Source organism: Lissotriton helveticus, chromosome 10 (assembly GCF_964261635.1).
Source record: "Lissotriton helveticus chromosome 10, aLisHel1.1, whole genome shotgun sequence".
Lineage (NCBI taxonomy): Eukaryota > Metazoa > Chordata > Amphibia > Caudata > Salamandridae > Lissotriton > Lissotriton helveticus.
This window is the reverse complement of record NC_136071.1, coordinates 376,605,375-376,621,988: the sequence shown is the minus strand read 5'-3', so window position 1 is coordinate 376,621,988 and position 16,614 is coordinate 376,605,375. Positions and strand designations below refer to the sequence as shown.

The window sequence follows — 16,614 nt, the reverse complement described above, 5'->3', positions numbered from 1 at the left end:
AGTTGCATGAATAAACTTTCTGCAATCCATGTGAAGTGTCCGTGGTGATCTCTCCCGAGTGGGGAAGTGTTGGTGTGGCATATATATATATATATATATATATATATATATATATTTATAAAAAAAAAATTCAATTAAATTATATTAATTTAAATTAATTACATTTAAAAAAATTATATACTTACCTATACTTACGTTGTAATGGCATGCGTTGTAAAGGCACCTGCGATGTAAAAACATGCGTTGTAAAGACATTCGTTGTAATGGATCCTGCGTTGTAAAAATTGCGTTGTAAAGGTAGGCGTTGTAAAAGTATGCGTCGTAACGTCATACATCCTCGGACAGTCCACCAGTTGGTGCCCACTCCCAAAACATCCAGGGTAAGGGGTTCCCACTCGAGGTTCCACCTCCCCACCAATCTGGCACCTTTTAAAAAAGTACCAGGGCTATGTGGTGAGATCCGACACCTACCAGATATATGTATGTGTTCGTCTAGTCCGTCCAGGTTCACTGTGAATGTCCTGAGTGTTCTGTTTAGCATTAAGGCAGGATTGCAACTTTTACACGAACACATGCACTAGTGCTGTAGCCCTAGAGTAGGGCTCATGGCCAGCCTCCTCTCTGTTTTACATGGACCAGGTTTGGATCAGATTGACATCAGTGAACCTAATAAGTGGGCCAGAGCAGTTCGGGTTAGAGACCTCAAATGAGAGAGCCTTCTCTGTGTGGATGCTTGCGCTACCGTGCTGGTACAGCTCAGGGCCTACTCGTGATGCAAGAGGATTCTGGGCGAGCTCTTACAGCAACAGTTAACATGTTCTTTGTTATGTAAGAACAAAGCAATGAACATGTTAACTGTTGTGAAAGAACATTGCAGAAACACACACATTGAAAACTTACCAGCTGTCTCATATGCAATCGTCCCACAAACCACTATTCAGCTAAATGGTATCCTAACGGACTGGAAACCAGTCCTTTGATCTGAAGATGTGTTCCTCATGCCTGGATGGAGGAACTGAATATTGAGAAGGGGAATGGAAAACAGTATGTTCATCAGGGGCGGCCATCACCAGTTTGAACACATGCAGCACTAATGCTAGGATTGCACAGCACCAGGTGTGCATGCATTCAAAACCTTTGTTAAAGAGGTTGGCACCTGTGTGCCTATGTTACTTAAGCTGTAGCTGGACTGACGTATGACAATGACCTACTGAGTATAAACTTAATAGATGGAAATCATTGAATTATACAAATAGCAAGTCTTCGAATGACAGTGGTAGGTCTATGTGGACTATCAAATGAGTATGGTGTTAGAACTTGCATATACACTCACTGTTCCATCTATACATTCCTCTAATGAATTGAGAACATGCTCTGGAGAGGTGTCTGTACCTTACCTGCCACTCATGTCTTAATACAACATGTGCTGTGAGCGATGGAAGCTTGTACTAGTCTAACCTGCAGCATCTGCAGTGAATGGAAGATTGCACTTGCTGCCTTCTGTGAAAGAGGGATACTTGCTTTGTTACTGCAATGTTATACCAGTTCTGTAATGAAGCAGGGACTACCCTCCTGCTACTCCATGCTTATATGTTCTATGATTGGGAAAGGTTCAGCTGCTCTTGCCCTACCTACATTTGCCCTCTGAAGGAGAGAAGCTTCCACTATTTCTGCCCAAGGTGTACCTGTTCTATAAAAAAGTTGTTTCTAGTGCTATAGTGCCATCTTATGAGAAAACAAAGGATATATTGAATGCATGTCCACAACATGCCCAATGAACCAAGGACTGTTTCACAATATCTGATGGAGATACCGAGACCCATAATCCTGAGGAAGGCGGAAAAGAGAGGCGGTTCCACTCCTCCATCATCCTATTTTCAATTGTATGAAAGTGGGACACCGGTAAAAACATTTTGAGCTCACCCACACTCAATTTTAGTAAAGCTCTGACAGTTTAACAAGGGGTGAACACAAATAATGACATACAGGACATATCCTCACCAAAACTAGGAAACCTAAAAATTAGAGATTCTACATGAATAGTAGTACTCTCAGATGCTTCTCAATGCTAGATGTGGAACCCACTGTTCAAGCCTATCACACTTCGCAGGAGAGGGTTCATCATCCTGCTTGGATATATGAATGGATGATAATTCCATAAGAGATTTGGATATTTTCTCCACGAGTTCTGTACTTCTTGCAAGTTTATGACTCTTCATGGGGAGCAAGCAACAGTCCTTTAAGTCATCTCACTCCCTCTTTAGTGAGTTAGCTACCAGTGTTGTACCTGTCCTGTATAAGAATCGTGCTATGCTCCTTCTGCTACTGCCACCTGGTCTTCGATTATTCTTTGTGTAGGAAGGTTGCGCTTATGCTGTCCATGCTAAGCCTTTATTGTAATATGAAGATCAGTATAAAATGTTCCACTATACAAAAGACACACCACTTTACATTGCTAATGCTGGTTTTAATGCCTGATGTAAATTAAAGTATGAATCCTCGCAGAGTTTGCTTTTGGTTTTTTTTTTTTTTTTTTTTTTTTTTTTTAATTTCCGAAATTCTTTATTGTATATAGAAAAATATAATTTTACATACAGGGAAGAGGCTTATACATGAGCGGAAAGAAGAAAGGAGAGAATAAGGCAAGAAAAGAGAGAAAAAAGGGGGGGGGGGTCCGTACTCCTGAGATCATTCGCCAGTTCGTAGTCTCATAGTCTCATAGTCTCATAGTCCATATTGCGTCCATTGCATATTGCGTCCTTGGCGTTTGTGACCAAGCATCTTGTGCCCCGCGCCGCCCCGGGGGGACAGTGGAGAGAGATATAGGTTATAGGTTAAGTAGGAGATGTACACATTGCTCTGTTAGCACTAGCCTATTTCAGCCCGTGACCTCAGATGTATCTCGTTCACGCCTACGGTGGCTTGTGTGATGACAGGTAGTGGTCTAAAGATCCCCACATGGTCGACTGCTTGTGCGTCTTCGGTGTGTGTTTTGCTGTTATGTTGTCCGCCCCTCTAAGGAACGTGACCCAGTTAAGCCATGCCTGTGGAGCCGCCTTTGATGTGTCCTTCCAGTTAGTTAGGACTACTTTGACTGCGGCTGTCAACAGGAGATCTATGAGGTCCCGGTCCTCTGTCTTTGTGATTGCCTGGGACGTGAAACCTAGGGCCAGACTTGTGAGGTTCGTTTGTATGTCTATGCCTGTGATCTCGTGGATGAGTGTTCTGATCTTCCCCCAGAAGTCCTTGATTTTGGGGCATTTTAGAAGGAGGTGTTCTAAGTCTCCCCTTTCTTTATCACAGTTCCAGCACACGTCGCTGTCTCGAATGCCTACAGTGGCTAATCGGGCTGGTGTCCAGTATGCCTTGTGTATCAGCCAGAATTTTGTCTGATTCAGCGTGGCCGTCACTTTTTTCCTACTAGTGGACCTCCATAACTCTGCCTTAGCTTCCTGACTGAGTGCTTGACCTGCTGCCTCTCCCCAGAAGTTTAGGACCTTGTCATTGAGTTTGGTGTGTTTGGGGCCTAGGATCTTGTAGAGGTGTGCCACCTGGTGTCCTAGCGTGTTCAGGCTGTTGGCCAGCTGTATTATCGAGGGTGTCTGGGTGTTGAGGTTCGCCTTCCTTATTGCGACTTTTATCTTCAGGAAGTTGTATAGTTCTACGCTGTTTAGGTTGTACTCTCCTTTCAGGGTGTCGAATGTTACATCAGCACCCTTGTTCTTAAGATCCCAGGCTGTGGATATCCCTTGGCTATACCAGTCGTGCATGTCTAGGACCTTACCCCTGTATTTTAAGGATGGGTTGTGCCAGATTGATTCAAAAGGCCCTCCTTTGATGCTCGTGTTGAGAAGTTTGTCAATTTTTAGCAGAGCTCGTTTTGTGTTTCTGAGTACCGGGTTGTCTTTGATTGCCGGGTGTTTGGTGGCCGTGAGGAGGGTGATGGGTTTCATACCCTTTAGCAACCCCTGTTCTAGTGTTAGCCATGCTGGTGTGTAGTCTAGTCTTGGGTCTAGCCAGTGCAGTCCCTGTCTAGCTAGGCACGCCTCGTGGAATCGTTTGAAATTTGTTATGTTTAGCCCCCCCTGTTCCTTTGATAATCTGAGTTTTTGCAGGCTTATTCTGGCTCTCTTCCCTCTCCATAAGAAATCGTTCAGTATCTTGTCTATCTTTTTGTGGAAGTCATCTGTGTTGGTTAGGGGTAGCATGGCTAGCATATAGTTGACCATTGGTGTAAGCATCATTTTTATTGTTTCCACCCTCCCCCACCATGTTGTGAACTTGGGCGACCATCCGTCTACCTTAGCCTTGATTTTCTGGATTATAACCCGTTCATTTTGTTCTAGTGTCGTGCTCAAGTTCCTCTCGAAGAGAATGCCTAGATACTTAATAGGTTTATTTTGCCACGCTAGGCCTGACGTTCCAAGTACTGTACTTGTTGTGTGGATGTTTAGGGGCTTGCATTCTGATTTGTCCTTGTTGAGTTTGTACCCTGAGACCTGGGCGTACCTCTCAATAAAAAAAAGTTTGCTTTTGGTTTTATCAGTGAAAACCAGTAATTTTTTTGATGGATTACACAACTTTGTCCAGTTTAAAAACATAGCTGAGAAGTCGCTCCATGTCATACATCTCACCGTTGGCTGGTTCTAGCATTTCAGCCTACAGCACTTTGCTGGCTAGGTTTTGGAGTCCATAGTGACAACATGCTGAAATACTAAGGATTTCAGTCATGTCATATATTTCACAGTGCCACTTGGTAGATAACTGAAATGGAAAATGCAATGTATTTCCCGACTTTCAGCCTTTGTTTCTTGTAAGTGATTAAGGTTTCAAACAGCCCAGACGGTTGGAGTGAAGAGACAACTTTCCAAATGAAAATACAAGCAACTCACTGCTAATGGTCATTAACACTCCTTAGAAAAAACAAACAAACATACTAACAAACATGAGCAAAGTCAATCGGTCTTGCCCATGCAAGAGCTGTTGGTTTTGCCAATGTGTCTTAGCCATGTTGTACACCAGTGTTGCAGTTGTACAGCATAGCTAAAAGTTAGTGGCATAGACTATAGTGGTGTTGAGGGAAGTAGAGTGTCAGAGAGTAGAGTTTTGTAGAGTGCAATGATGTAAAGAGTCGTGGAGTGTCGTAGAGTGGAGTGTCATGGAGTAGAGGGTTGTGAGTAGAGTGGAGTGTCGCAGAATAGAGTAGAGAGTAGTAGAGTATAGTAGAGTGTTGTGTAGTAGAGTAGAGCAGTGCAGAGTATAGCAGAGAGGTGTAGAGTGGAGCAGATTCGAGTAGAGTAGAGTGGTGGGACACAGAGTGGAGTAGAATGGTATAGAGAGAAGTGTTGGTGAGTGGGGTGGCATAGAATGACAGAGAGTGGAGTGGCGTAGAGTGGAGCAGTGCAGTAGAGTGGAGTTGTGTGTCAGAGAGGAGTGTCATAAAGTGGTGAAAAGGGAGTTGCATAGAGTGCAGTAGAATGTCATAGAGTGAATGGGTGTAGAGTGGTGGGGTGTAGAGTGGACTAGAGTGTCGTAGAGTGGAAAGGCCTAGAGTGGAGTAGTGTCAGAGTGGAGTGGTATAGAGTGTTGTAGAGTGGAGTAGAGTGTTGTAGAGTTGAGCAGAGTGGAGTGGTGTAGAGTGACATGGAATGTAAGAGTGGAGTGTGGTAGAGTAGGGTGGAGGGTTGTAAAGTGCAGGGTTGTAGAGTGTATGGTCATGGAGTCTCATGGAGTGGATTGGAGTCGAGTTGAGTGGCGAAGAGTGTTGTAGAGTAGTGCAGAGTGGCGTAGAGAAGGGTGGCATAAAGCGATGCAGAGTGGAAGGGCATAGAGTGGAGGGGCGTAGAGTGGAGGGGCCTAGAGCGGAGGGGCCTAGAGCGGAGGGGCCTAGAGCAGAGGGGCCTAGAGCGGAGGGGCCTGGAGCGGAGGGGCCTAGAGCGGAGGGGGCATAGAGCGGAGGGGGCATAGAGCGGAGGGGGCATAGAGCGGAGGGGGCATAGAGCGGAGGGGCATAGAGCGGAGGGGCATAGAGCGGAGGGGCATAGAGTGGAGGGGGATAGAGTGGAGGGGTGTAGAGGGGTATAGAGTGAGGGGCTTAGACTGGAGGGGGGTAGACTAGAAGGGAGTAGAGTCTTGTGGCACAGAGTGAATCAGAATGTTATAGACTGGAGTGGCATAGAGTTGAGTAGAGTATTGTAAACTGGAGTGGTGTAGAGTAGAGTGTCATAGAGTGGAGTGGAATGTTGCAGAGTGGAGTACAATCTTGCAGAGTAAAGTAGAGTGGAGTGTTGTTGAGTGGCATTGAGTATTGTGGCATAGAGTGTTGCAGAGGATTGTAAATTGGAGGGGCGTGTAGAATGGAGGGGTGGCGTAGAGTGCCAGTGCATAGAGTGGAAGGGGGTAGAGTGTAGAGGTGTGGAGTGTCATAAGAGTGCCGTAGAGTGGAGTGTTGTAGAGCACAGTAAAGCATTGTGGAGTGGTGTATAGTAGAGTGGCATATAGTGTAGGAGAGTAGAGTGGCATAGAAGAAAGGGTCATAGAGTGGAGGGCCATAGTGTAGAGTGTTATAGTGTTATAGAGTAGAGTGTTGTACAGTGGAAGGGAGCAAAGTGGGTGAACGCAGAGAGGAGGGACACAGAGTGTCTGGTCATAGAGTGGAAAGGCATAGAGAAGTGTGGTGTAAACTGTCATATAGTGGAAGAGCATAGACTGTAGTGGAATGGATTGGGGTAGAGTGAAGGGATGTAGAGTGGAGGGGCGTAGAGTGTGGTAGAATATTGTGAAGTGTCATAGGGTGGAGTGTTGTAGAGTAGAGTGTTGTAGAGCAGAGGGTGATAAACTGGAAGGCCATAGAGTAAAATGATTTGGGTGGAGTAAATTGTCTTGGAGTGGAGTAAAATGTCATAGAGTGGGGCAGAGTGGAGTTGAGTAAAGTGTGGTAGAGTTGAGGGTAGTAGATTGGAGGCACACAGAGCGAAGGAGGGTAGAGTGGAGAGGCATAGGGTTTAGGGGAGTAGAGTGGATAAATCAATGTACGGTGACATTAAGTGGCGTGGAGTGTGGTAGAATGGTGTGGAGTGTCAGAGTGGAGGGGTGTAGAGTGGAGTGTCATAGACTGTACTGTCAGAGTGGAGTTTCATTGAGTAGAGTCGTACAGTGGAGAGGCATAGAGCGTAGTGGAGTGGCCTACAGTTAAGTGATACAGAGTGATGTAGAGTGGAGTGGCAAAGCATCAAGAGTCGTGGAGTGAAGTGGAGTGAGTGGCATTGAGTGATATAGAGTGTCGTAGAGTAGTTGGAGTGTCGTAGAATGAAGTAGGGTGGCGTGAAGTGGCGTTGAGTGTCGTAGAGTTAAGTGGCATTGAGGGGAGTAGAGTGGAGTGTCATAGAGTAGTGTGTTGTAGTGTGGAGTGGCACAGATTGTAGTGGAGGAGAGTGGAGTAAAGTGGTGTAGAGCGCAGAGTGGAGTAGAAAGAAGTAGAGGGGCATAGAGTGGCATATAGTGCCATAGAGTGGGGTGGTGTAGATTGTTGTTGAGTGTCAGAGTGGAGTTGAGTGGCGTAGAGTGGAGTATGCTTATGTAGATTATTTCTAGAGTGCAATGGTTTCTCCAAGGAGTGTCCTGGCACTAATACAAGAGAAGGGTCAACCGAGGGAATAAGAGGGATGGACTTAGGGACTAGAAAAGAGACAAGTCTTGAACTGCATCTAATTGACAGTGGAAGTTTATTCCACAGAGATGAGCCTTGGAGAGAGAGAGAGAGAGATCTGCCCAGGAGCTTGCCTTCCTAACCCACGGAACCTTGGCAAAGCAAAGGTTTGCAGATCAAAGGTTTCTCTGGGGGGGTATAGAACTTAATTATAGCTCATAGATAGCCCAGGCCAGATCCGTATAAAGCTTTCTGGGTAAAAAGCAATATCTTAAAGATGAACCTTTTCCTCACCAGGAGCTAGTGATGACCATGAAGAAGTTGTGTTGCATGGGAATTACGGGATAACCCGAATATTGTTCGTGCTGCTGCATTCTGGACCAGCTGCAGCCTATCCATCAAGTAATCGGGTAGGCCTGTGTAGAGTCCATTCCCATAGTCCAACTGTGATGTGATCAGGGATTGGATCATTTGTTGTCTAGCCGCAAAGGACAAAAGATACAGAAACTTTCACAATTTACGTAACAGGGCAAAACAAGTACCCAACACCGAGTTGACTTGTGAGCAAAACAGCAGTTGTCCTTCAAATTTAATGCCCAAGTGTTTCATCGATGAATTTTGGGTAAGTGGCGGGGGGCATCAGATAGCCGGAAAGACTGCCAAGATACCTTTGCTTCCTGACCGAAGAAGAGGAGCTAGTTCTTCCCAGCATTGCATTTGAGTTGATTTAAAGAGAGCCACCTAAACCCTGCACTCAGGCAATTACGGATGTTATCACCTGGGAATGCCTCCTTATTCTTCCAAAAGAATAGCAGTTGGGTGCCATCAGCATATGACACAATTTTGGCCCCAGTAGTTGTGCCAAGGTAGCCAAGGGAGTAAGATATACATTAGATAGTGTGGGGCTCAATGTCAAGTCCTTGGGCACTCCTACCCTCACTTCACGAGAGTTGGCAGAGAAAGGTGCACACCCCACCTCTTGTCCTCTTTCCTCCAGAAAGGATGCAAACCAATTCTGGGCCTGTCCTCTAATTCCTACCAAACTTAGATGGGCCAGTAGGATATGGTTAGAGATCGTATTGAATGCAGCCAATAGATCTAACAAAACCAGCAGCGCCCTATCACCTACATCCAGGCTAAGTCTGATGAAATCGACTACCTCCAACAATGCTGTCTTAGTGCTGCAGTTGGGGAGAAACCCTGATTGACTAGCATGTAGCAAGTTATTGATTTCTAAGTGAAAGGATAGCTGTTGATTTACATGTCGTCCAAAATTTTTGAGAAAGCTGGAAGGAGAGAGATCGTCTGCAATTAGCCAGATCCGTGGGGTCAGCCTGAGTTTTATTAAGAAGAGGAGCAATTTTCACCTGCTTCCATTTTTTGGGCATATTAGCTGAAGAGAGCGAGGTGTTAACAGCTGATTCACCAGTGGGTTAGAAGCCTCCTCCCCACAGGATAGGATAAAGGTGGGACCTGGATCTGAGGGAGAGCCTGATGTGAGGCTCCACAATGCTAAAAGGGAGTCTTCCATGGGGATCGTAGAAAACGACTCAAGAGAAATTACTTTATCTTTAGTAGAGGAGACTAACTGAGCCAGCTCTGGGCTGTACACTTCCACATTCTCCCTGGGGGCTACCTTATCCGCGCTATAACGCAAGGCGTCGCTCTCATCTCCAGGTGGGGGGACTCTAGCCTGGATAGTAGCTATTTTCTCATTGAAGAAAAGGGCAAGTTCTTCACACCATTCCTGAGAAGGTAGTTTATGATTTGCACATGCTTCAGGAGAAGTGGAAAATTTAACAATTTAAAAAATTTCCTTGTAATAATTTCCAGCAGTAAAGATTTTAGCTTCAAAATAGAATTGCTTTGCTAATTTAATTTCTATATGATATTTTCCTAGGGGTGCTTTATACTTTGCTTTTCCTTTAGGGCAGTAGATCACCCTCCATTGTCTCTTTACGTTTACATTCTAGTTTTGTTATTTTGAGAGAGTGATTATACCATGGGTAAGATGTCTCAATCCGATGCCGCTGTTTCCGTCTTTCTAGAGCTAAGGCTCGAATGGAAGACTTGATTCAACTATCAATAAGACTAACATCCTCATCGACCTTGCTGGAGAGAGAGGGCTTTCCCTCTTCCAGCCTACAGCAGAGGGCTTTAGATTGGACTTTATGAACGGCTCTTACCGTACAAGATAAGTTGCCTTTATTAGCAGGTGGGCCTCTAAGCCTGGCTCATCTGAGCATGTGATGGTCTGACCAGACCAGAGGGATAGGAATGTAAACTTCAAGAGGTAGAGTATGTATGGTATGCCATTACAGACAACACATTTTTATTTGAAATGGCCATTACATTTGCACAGACATACAGTTTTACTAACATAGCACACAAACAAAAAAGTGTGGAAATGGCATCACCTAGTGCATTGATTTGTTGTGATCCTATTAAAATGTTTTACCACACTTCAGAATTATAAAAAATTGCTTCATTTGTGCTTTTCTAATTCTGAAATATTAGCAGTTCATTTACAGACATTTCAATTTTGTGCTGTGCTAGTAAAGGCCTTTCCTTTAACACACCATCGAACTGTCAGATAACTCCTCTCACTTTAAAGTTAGAGAAAGAAAAATATACACCAAGCTCCCTCTGAAGACAGAGCCCGACATTTGGCCTCTTTCTTTGAATGCACATAGGGCCGGCTCTAGGGCGGTGCGAATGGCACCGAGAGCAGACATTGGGTGGGGTGGGTCATTTTTGAAAGGATATTAACATCTTAAAAGCACCTGCTGCAGCATTCCTGGCCTCCAGCAATTTTCAGGCATCAATTACAAGTCCAAGATACCTCTGGTGATTATTCGTCTTCCTGGATAGAGAAAGGTGGTTTGTCTAGTGGACGTTTTGACTCATGGAAAGGTAGCTCAGAGGGTTAATGTGCCTGCTGCTAAGACCGTGTACCATGCAGATCACAAAGTGCATATAATGTAAATAAGGCAGTGGGTTACTGCTTCTATAAAAGAGCTCTTTTTTTACTTGTAGTTTATAAGTCAAAATCCTAATTTAGAACATTGAGCTATTAACTGTCATCAAAGAGCTACATGCAAACTGCAAGGTATACAGTTAAAGCTATATGATTTTTAGTCCAGTCTTTCACTATACTAATCTTCCCCAAAGGGCTCGTTTGGGTAGAAAACTATTCTTATTATTAAAGAGAACCCCTAAGAATGGTGTTACGTTTTAAATTCAGAATTTGTGCTTTTCCAGAATATGGACCCTTAAACTATATCAATGTCTACAGTATCAATGACATGTTACTCCTAGACTACAACTTGTGGGCCTGCCTGATGTAACATTTCCTATACAATACACTGATTTACGCCCATATGATTGTCTCTCTGTGCAATGTGTGTGTGACGTAAAGTTCTGACACCTTACACTGGTATGAGGGTTCTATAAAACTAAATGATTCTGAGAGACAGTGGTTTTCGAGACACGAGGGGCACTGTTAAAGGGAATGAACAGCAAATGTGACAAGATGGGAACAAAATCTAAACGCCCATTCACAGAAGGCAAATACTCCTGGAAGAAGACAGTAAACGGGTGATACTCCACATAAGGGACACATACATGGGACATCCTAAAACAAATAAAGCCAGCAAATAGAAAGCAAACAAATGTGAGTTACAAAACACATGGCCAATGAGTGGAATGCATTCCAAGGGAGGCTTTTATTATGTCCCCAAGAAGTATTTACAAACCAGAACGCGTAAGCATCAACCTAAAAAGACGTTTTACCCGAACAACGTGAGCAGCAGCAGGACATGTCTGAATAGACACTGAAAAATAAAAATAAACATTGTGTCGGCATTGATCTTCCAGAGCCCTCGCGGGCTAGCTGTTTTATGGGTGTGACGTAGTCGAAGCACCTGCAACACCACTGTGATGTGCACTGCCTTGAACAGCGGCCGTAGATGTTCATCTTACAACAAGCAATTACCCCCTAAACAGGAGTTATCTGCGGCTCTGCTGGGCAGTCCAGGAACTCCAAGGACTCTGTGTGATCTTGGACACACAATGTTATATATCTACGTCTGGCTGTAAAATAAGTGTAAGTCGATGCCTATAGCTTAACTGTGTGGCGAATGTTCTCAGGGTGAACTGGAAGTGTTCCCACAATTGCACGGATATCGTTATACCCCATTACTGGATAATTGCATAGGGGACCTTGAGCGATCACGTTTCTGGGTGTTTTTAAAAAACAATACCATTGGAAAGTAAAATGGTGTACCTGTGAATGACACGGAGTGCAATATTGAGGGTTTCCCGTTGGGCATAGCATAAACGTTTATTTTCAGGAGCTAATAATAAAAATAACCCATTTGTAGAGAGAAGAGAAATGGTGAAGTACGTTATCATACTACATTTCACAGCCACTGATTGAACACATTTCACGTGCGACAAAAGCTAAATCTCTGGCTAGACTTAATCGGCATTTAAAGAGGTGGTCTGACTGGCACATTGCACGAGTCCTGCCAGACATGTGCCAAGGCCAGCATGACACGTAAGTTCCTGCTGAACTTTCAGCGACCCGCCCGCACGTCACTAACTTTACTACTGAGTTTTGTTTGGGTCGCAAGACATGGCTGACTACTGCTTGTACCTTGCCACGCGTGATTGACTTCCGCACAGTTTATCAGCCAGTTAAAGAGATTAGGCATGCCAAGCAGCTGACTCAGTCTGCCCCAGCCGTATCAGGCTATTTGAGTGGGCGGATCAGGTGACGTATATGCATTTACTTGATATTTATGTGCCAGGCTAAATGTAACTGACTCCTTCCTTGTCCTACCGGCCTTTTGGGGGCAGGCAGACCTCACGTATGAATGGATGTGCAAGCAATGAAGGCCCGAAGTCCCGAACCCCATAAATCACCCAGAGGCATCTAATGTTGTGAAACGTTGTTTTCCTGTCCCACGACACTACAAGGCATCCCATATAATATTCTATATTCTATTTATTACATCCCTTGAACAATTATTCCCGTACCTGTTTCGAGCTTGCTTTGGACATTTTCTTTCCTCCTTTCTGGATCAAATGGATGAGAAATGCGCGCGGTTTAATAGCTGGATTTTGTCCACATAACAGCACTCCAGTGAAGACCTCCGGGAAGCCGTTTTACGCGATCCACGCAAAATATATTTCGTTTAGTCTCATCTAGGGGCAGCCATTTTCTTCCTCTTTAGACGAATTGGAGGTCGGATTTCGCTCCATTCATTTTGCTTTTAATGGCTGAGGGGAGGGGGAAGGGTGGGTATTCTTTGTTTGAAAGACAGCCCTGGAAGAGGGGAGGGTAAGTGGGAGGTGGTGGAGGAGGGTGTATTATGCACAGCAAATGGGAACCACAGATGCTCTTCTGCTATCAATTTATTTAAGAAAAACCAAGCACATTTATGTTTAAATCTCCTAGACAATGGATGCCCCTAGTAGGCGCAAGGGAGACAGATTATCATAATTTCCACATCAAATACAATTTTATAAAAAATCATTTAAATGGAACTCATTAGGTTCATATATAATTCGCAAAGCGATGATATCGTAATCATAATGCAACATGGCATCCATTTCCGGAAGATATACATGAAGTCTGCATCTCTGTCCGAAATGGAGAGTAGTATTGCAATCTATTAAAAGGAGCCCGTAGGTTATATGTTGTTATCCATATCAATAATGTAGTTTCGCATGTCATTCACTGCACAACACTGCCAAAGGAGCCTCGTCACCGGTTAGCTATAATAACTAGTTATCTTTTTAGACAGCAGCTCTGTGGTCTATGGGACTTGTAGTTTTGCTGCTCTCATAAATCCCGTGTGGGGAGTCCGGTTGCATCAATAGGAGATGAAGTGAGACCAGTCAGCAAGACACGGATATTCCCGAATCCCTCGAGACTAGGGAGTCGTGAATTGCTAATGAATCCAGGGGGCGGAATCCTGTCCGCTCTCGGAGGAGACTCGCGTCTGAGCAGCTGACGAAAGAAGGTTATTGTGTAACTTCTTTTCCGTTGTCACACACCCAGGGTCATACACTTTTTGCAGTCATCTGCGCTAGGGAAACAATACAGAGATCACGCAATTGCTTAACGGGGAAGTAATAAGCAGACCTTTCGACTAGGTGGGGTATATCCATGTTTACTTCTGAGAGACATCATCTCCGAGGCGAGTGGCTAATCCGATCCTTGCCTTTTTTGTTAGTTTCAGATTAACACAGTGTCAAGCACAATTGTAGAAAAAAATAAAGATATGGGCTATTTACCCGGTTGCGGGTAAATTGTCAATTTTCTCTGCTATTTACTTGTCCGCTGGCTAAATTGTAGAAATGATTTTCTCTTTGGCCGGTGGCCCTGGAAATAGCGAGAAACGTCACTATTTTCCCAGTCATTGCTTAAACAATAGAGATTGCGCACTGTTTGAGCGTTGGCCACGCAAATAGCAGAACAGCTTCTCTATTTACCCTGCCCCTGGCTAAAAAGTAGAGATCCTGCACCTGGTGACTATGCTTGAAGCATAAAAACTTTACTGTTTACCTGACTGCTGGCTAAATAGTAGCAGTGGCGTAGCAAGGGGGGGTCGGCAGTCCCCCGCTCTTATATGCAGCCGCCGCGGGGCAGCAAATGCAGGAATCGCCAGGACCCCTCCCCATGCTCTTCAATGTGTCAGTCGCGAGGAGGTAAATGTAGGGACCGCCACGGGCAGCAAGTCTAGCTACGCCACTGAATAGTAGATACTCTGCACTGTTTAGTTGTCAGTTGTAAAATTAACAAGGCAACTTCAGTCTTTACCTGGCCACTGGATAAATACCTGAAGTTTTGTCCTATCTGGCCAGTAGTCAAGCAAACAAAACACTTCACTCATTATCCAGCTACTGGCAAAACAGTAGGCATGTATAATTAGGCCAGCAGACATGTAAATGCATATAAACTTAATTATTTGTGTGGCTGCTGTTTCAAATAGAAGAAATTATATAATATTTGACTAGGAGCCTAGCAGGTACCGAATACATTTTAATAGTTAGTAGTGGCTGGCTGAGGGGGCGTGGCTTGGATGGCAAGGAGGCAGGATTCCTAAGTCCGGAGCTCCCGACCCCCAAGTCGAACGAGCGGCGCGCGACGAAGGCTAACGCGAAGGAAACGCGACCAAAAGCTACGAGGGCGTGTAGGAACATAAGGGGCACCCCATGCGAGGCTTAAAAGACCAAAAGAGTAAAGAACGAGGCAACGGCGAAGAAGAAGGCGAACGGGGCAGGAGAGGAAGGAGCGACCACAAGATGGCGGCGTGACTCCGGAGGAGGAAAGGAGAACGCGGGAGGCGATAGGCAGACCCAGACCAACGCCGGCCGCAGCCAGGAGGCGATATCCAAGTAAGCGCGCCCCTGGCGAAAGGCAGATCAAAGCCAAACGCGAACCGAAGAGCTAGCAACTAAGCCCACAAACCCTCAGAGTGCATGAATAGCCCTCTTGGCAAAGAAGCGAGGGGCGGCCATCTTGTCACAACGTAAACATAAGGCTGACAGAGAGGCGAGCCAACAACGCAGTGGCCATCTTGGCAAAGAGAGAGAGGTACGGGGCGGCCATCTCTAAGCAGCGGTGAGCGAGACGGCGGCCAGTCAGGCGAGATATAAGACAGAAGAAGCACTGACAGAGACAAGCGCTACGGCGCTTAGATAAGGCGTAAAGTAGGAACTGGCGAAGCGGCGCACCCAAGCCTCAAGCAGACAAGCAACCGCAGTGCAGACCGATATCACAGCGGCCATCTTGGAAAAGGAAAAGAAGCATGTGGCGGCCATCTTAGCGCAGCAGTAAACGATACAGGGGAGAAATAGCAAACAGACAAAGGGTGTGCAGAGACAGGAACGCAACGGCCCAAGAGAAAGAACAGCACAGGGGAGGGGCGCACGGACAATAAGCGGGCCGAGACGATCTGTCTGAACGCCTGCCAACACACTGAGCGCACACCCCCCTCAGCGCGTGGGAGACCGCGCAGCAGGAAAAAGAGACAGAGGCAAACCAAGAGAAATCGCTAAGCAAGCACAAGAGCCACAGAGAAGTGCTGGCGACACGAAGTGCAGCAGGGGCACCCAAAACGCGGGAGGCTGGCGGGGGCGAAGACCAGAACCCGCGTCATTAAGTGGCCGTGCAGGTTCAGAGAAGACACCCTGCCCCTACTCAGCCACCCAACCACCAGAGCAGCGAGAGATCCAAGGGCGGAACCAAATAAACAACAACAGAAAGAAGGCAGACTTCTAACTCATCAGGTCAGAAGAGGTTTCGATACCATGGCAGGGAAGGATGACAAGAAGATCACGAACGACCCCAAAAAGAGCAAGAATGACATTCCGGACTCACCAGCAAAGAAACAAAACGGCCAAGGAAACTAAACGAATACGCTGGACACACTACTGAAGAAAATCACGGAAGGCAACGACCTAACAAAGGCCACAAAAAGACCGTGGACAGTATCCAAATGGAGCTGATAGCAATAAGAGCCAAGCAAAGCAGAGCCAACGGAAGGATAGACGAAACGGAGAAAAGAGTGAGCCATCTCGAAGACCGCACAGGGTCAATGCACAAAGACCTGGGCTTAGTGATAAGGAGAACCTCAACACTACAAAGAGCAATGGCGGAACAGGAGGACAGAAGCTGCAAAGGTAACGTCAGACTGCTGGGAGTCCCCGAAGAGGAAGAAGACACCCCCGGCGCGTGCGCCCTGATGCTGGAGACCATAATTCCGAAAATTACCGGCCTTAGCTTCGACAGGGCATTCGAGATCGAAAAAGCCTACCGCATCCCAGCTAAGAAACCGGCAAACAGCAGCATCCCGAGACCAATAATCTGCAAGCCCCTACGAGCCAACCATACGGACGCCATATTCGCTGTAGCCAGGAAAGGCCAGCCAATGTTGATCAATGGCAAGAAGGTG

At 45.7% G+C, this 16,614-nt stretch overlaps 1 pseudogene across 1 annotated transcript in view; it reads right to left on the bottom strand.

Moving 5' to 3' along the window:
* Nucleotides 1-12,922, bottom strand: part of LOC144785232 (uncharacterized) — a 110,220-nt pseudogene extending 97,298 nt beyond the window's left edge. The window contains exon 1 of the transcript XR_013601811.1: nucleotides 12,689-12,922. The product of XR_013601811.1 is annotated as an uncharacterized LOC144785232 (transcript). The remainder of the gene's footprint in view (nucleotides 1-12,688) is intronic.
* Nucleotides 12,923-16,614: the final 3,692 nt, after the last annotated feature.